We start from the raw sequence: 4,984 nt of genomic DNA on the forward strand, positions 1-4,984 counted from the left end.
GTGGACGCCTTGTAGGGGGCAAAACAAAACAGGTTGGCAACATGCGGTTTGCTGGAAATGTCTGCGTGTCGGTGAACAACCCATTTTGAGTGTCAGTTTATGGCTGGGTATGTGTGCGAATTAAGATTGCACAGCATTCACGTTTGTCTGCACCTTTATTGATAGCAGAATCCTGATTTATCATTTTAAATATAAATGAAACTAAACGCCTCAATAGAGCTTGTGTGTGTGTTTTTTTTTTTTTAATGCTTAGGTTAAAAATTTATCTTGCAACAGTATGAACATGTTGAACAGAACTGGCAAAGGTTTCCCTCCTGTGGACTCGAGGCTCAGAGTGCAGCCGCCTTAGACAAACAGTGGCACCGAGCCAGAGGCTGCTAATACGGCTGACAATGAATGTGAGCAAAAATGTATTCATAACTATAGGAATTTGTGGGATAAGGAGCCAGGCAAATTATCTTTTGTAAAATCCTTGCCTACCAATGAGACCACCAATTACCGTTTCATTTATGCTGAGATCCTACAGAGAGGTGAAAGTGAATATTTGGCTGCAACGGGAAAAGATAAATATGCGTTTATTTAGTTCTAGACTGGCTGAACTTGGCCGGTGCTCTTTGTGGTTTCCCTGCACATTCCCACTCCACATTAATATCCAGGGCCGAGTTCAGACACAGGCGGTAACAGTGACATATTAAGAATCACTTTTAATGACTGGAGTCTCCATCTCACTCACTTAGTTCCAAACAAATTCTTGGCTTCCAGTATACTTGTGGTTTGCCCTACAGTGGAGGATCTAACAACTGATAATGTACAAACGTGGCACTGTGAAAACAGAAGTGCTCCTACAGTACATTACAACACAGTTGTGATCACAGCTAGATTCGCTACTGACTGGTTTGCGATAACATCAAGCAGTTCCCACCAAAGTGCCCACTTTCAAACTTTAGCATGGTATTACATGGCTGAGAATCCTTGCATTTGCTTGTGCCCACTTGTGCTTCAAAGTCTCCGTGACAGGACAACAGAGTTCTAATCTCTTTGAAGGGTTTCCCTCTGGACTTCAGTGAAGTCAAAGTAGATCTCTCAAAGCTCAGGTTTGGAACGTGCAAATAAATGTTTACTTCATCCTGTTTACGTTACAAAATGCTACAATGACGTCTTGTCTTATTTCTGGAATTCCAGCATAACAGAATGTCAAGGTCTATATACCAGCGACTCTTCTCTTTGGGATTAACATTTTACAAGAGAACTGTTCCTGAATCCAAAGCACAGATTCTGTGTGTGATTTGGGGCTTAAGCACCCACAGAGAATGTTGAAAGCCCCACCCATGTCCACCCTGTTGGACATGTAGTTTTGAGCTCCCACTAGCATAAACTAATGTCCATGCCTGCATCTCAACATGCAGAAGCAGCGTCTCTCTCTCTCATACTGTATGAGTGAAACTTCCTCTTCAGAATTGGAGTCAGTCTAACACACACACTACCTTTACACCAGTGAAGTATTAAGGACTATAAATGACATAACTATAAATAAATAACTGAATCTATAAATACACACCTAAATGTAAAATGATATTCATTGTAAATAAATGTAAACAAAATGTATAAATGAAATTAATAAATTACATTTGATTTCATTTTTACGAAGAATGATGCTATTTCTGTGTGTGTGTATATATATATATGGCAACAGTTCCACGACTGATCCCTCTCACGTTGCATTGTGTCGAACTTTGTTCGAGCCGCATATGGTGAAAATTTCTCTCGAGGTCCCTTTTTCCTAACATTTGCTACGATTGACTTTTAAAATGTTTCAATGCCCTTTGTGTACAAAATAAAACTGCAGTTCTCCTTTTCCCAAAGGTGGACACCAAAATTGCAGGTTCGGCTTTGACATCCAATAATGTGAAGCAGGCAGCTCCTAATGATCCTGATGATGCTTTTCCATCGATGTGGCCTGTAACAGTCGTATGTCAGCCGCAGATGTGGATATGCTCCACAGATGTTTGCTGCTTCCCAGGCAGTCAGGCTGGCCTCCTCCTGGCTCCTTTGGCTTGTAGAGTGACATAGCAACACACAGTAGCATCTGGAGTTCAGGCTGGATCACACACACAAAAAAAAAAAACAAAAAAAACAGAACTAGTCTGAAACATATATTAATAGTTGTGGATTCATATTTATTACAGCTCTATTAACCCTATTGGCACCAGACATTATTCATTGAAGCATTTAAATTGAATATCACTATTTCGAAAGACTGGAGCGTGAAAATGCTTGAAAAGAATTTTCAGTGTGACCCAAAGTACGGGATGGGAGTATTTTCCCTTGTGTATTTGTTATGACGACATCACATGCTTGCAGTCATTGTGCATGACAGAACTTTTGCAGATGTTTATCTGATCCACTGGAGACGTTCTTCCTCATCTCTAAAGCAACGATCATGATGATTGATTGTTGTGCCCACTACATAATACAGCCTCGCTCAGTGGCGGTTTTCAAACTGTGTAACTGTTTACACTCCATCACTGCAAAAGAAACATGGCCACAAATGTTGTTTGCAGGCGTCCACCATCTGCTTGTGTAGAGTAGTCATCCAGCGACATATTTGCAGCTGGACTTGTTTAAAAGCCATGATGTTGCCCATTGCAGTTTTGCGACTTTAGCTGGCAAAGAGTTAAGATGTACCCATTCACAAAGACACCACTGAAGGGTGATAAATGACATAACTATAAATAAATAACTAAATGTACAAGCACATATCTAAATGTCTAAATGAACAAATGTAAACATGTCAAAATTAATAATTTGAAGAGTGGTGCTATTTCTGTGTATATATGCATATTTATTTAGGCATTTTAACTTCCAATTATTTGTTGTGTTATTACAACATTTATTTATTCATGTATGTATTGTATATATATTTTAGCATTTTCAACATTCTGTATCCAAAATAAATAGACTGGACCAAACCCGGAAGAGATGATAACTCAGCTTTGGCTTCCCTTTTAATTTTAAGGAAAGTTCAACATTATCAGATATTTACTACGTTTGCAGGTTTATCTGTACAGGAACTGTAGAAACAATATTTTGGGGATGACAACGAGAATTTAGCAATTCAAGGGTTGCCAGTAGTTTCATTCTCTTTCAAGTGATTGTCAGAGACGAACACATGGAAGACATCAAAAATACTAGCTGTTATTCAAAACTCACCTCCTCGGTTTCTCCCTCTCTGAAGTTGATTTATACTTGACTGTTTGTCTACATTTCAGCTGGTAGCTGACAGGCCGCTCTGTTCCGAGACAATCAAGTGTCAGCTGGCGAAACAAACCGTTAGCGAGTGTACGACAGAGGAGCTGCGAGCTGAAGCGTACCCGCTCAAATCCATCCCGTCATGTAAATAACTTGTTTCGGTTTGCTTTCAATTAAAGCGGGGGACGTTGTGCCATTGCTGCCTTTGATGGATGAGCTTAGATATTGGAGTGTACTGTTGGATGACAAAATGTTCCCCCACTCCACCTCAACTCCTCTTTCCTATTGATTCTGGTGGCTGTTATTCATCAGGGCAGTGGCCACTGTCAGATCAGCTGCTCCTTCTCCTCACAAAACACATTTTCCACAGTTATTGATAAAGCTATTTGACCTTTTATTCAAATGTGTGTCTGAGTTCCGTGCACGCACATCTGTGTTTTCTTTCTCTCCCCGTCCGCCAGAGGCTTGGAGATGACTGCGGCTCCATGAATAAAGTCAGCCTGTTTTGATTAACACCAAATGAGTGGGTCTATTCTTTGCAGATGTCTATTTCAGCAGTGCTCAGCCCAAATTTCTCACTACAAAAATAAACCTCAAAACTGTTTCGGAGTCAGTAAGGTGAAGTTCTGTCCGGACATGGGGATGCTGAATTCCTGTACATTGTATTTTTATGTACGGGATGACATACACACATGCTCTTTGAATATTTTGGAAATGTTATTCTGGCTTGTCAAGGTGATGACAGGCAGACTTGGCACTAAGGCTAAATGAAAATGTTTGGTTCTTCTGTGGCGGATCAAAGCAGAGAATAATGATTTTAAATGACCCCGGTTTTGTCCCGAATGAAAGTTGAAGTATCCCAGTTGCATTTACATGTGCATTATAAAGACAATTCTGTCTGTATATGATGGGACTTACATGAACACGTAGTTACAACAACACATCCTCCTATGACGGAATGGGCAAGCGGACTTTTTTTGTCTTAAACTGACGGTGGTGTAACATGTTGCGGCTTTCAAATCCGTCGCATATACGCGGGCAATGTGTCTCGTAACAGAAAGACACAGGTTGGTGTATGGTCAACAATCATTTGTGTGTTTTATATATAGCACCGTCAATGATCATGTGTTTCACTCACACTGCTAGATGGAGGAATTTATCTTTAAGAACTGCTGTTTTTAATACACACTTTTCCATCTTCAGTGGTGCATGTAGTTGTCTTTACTTGTTCACTATGTAAAATCAGTCATACAATTTGATTTATATTTTTGAGAAGACAGATGTTTCATTTTGAGCTTAATGCTAGGACAAAAGGTAAAAGAAGATCATAGTTGCAAGGTAGTATGTTAAAACTGTTCCTACAGCAAAATAACAAGTTGTTTTGCTGAACACACTGACCGCCAAAACTGTTGTTTGGTGGTGGTAACTCGAAACACAACAGCAACAAAATGCACTAAGGGTTTACTAACTCCAGAGTGAGTGTTATATTTTACTCAGTCTGGTTGCAAACACCATCTGCTTGTCCTTCATGGCCACAACTCGAAAACTGTGTCATAAAATTTCCGAACTGGCTTTTGAATTTGACCAGTAAAAGACTATTGATGTTTTGCTAAGTGGACTCTTCTGTCCAGATGTGCACTGACCAGCTAAACTTCTGGTTATGGTTAACAGTCTCAATTTTTATGAGCTGGTCAGTGAGCAGACAAATACAACCACATAAACTGAACAGGTTAAT

Source organism: Synchiropus splendidus, chromosome 3 (genome assembly GCF_027744825.2).
Source record: "Synchiropus splendidus isolate RoL2022-P1 chromosome 3, RoL_Sspl_1.0, whole genome shotgun sequence".
NCBI classification, from domain to species: Eukaryota; Metazoa; Chordata; class Actinopteri; order Syngnathiformes; family Callionymidae; genus Synchiropus; species Synchiropus splendidus.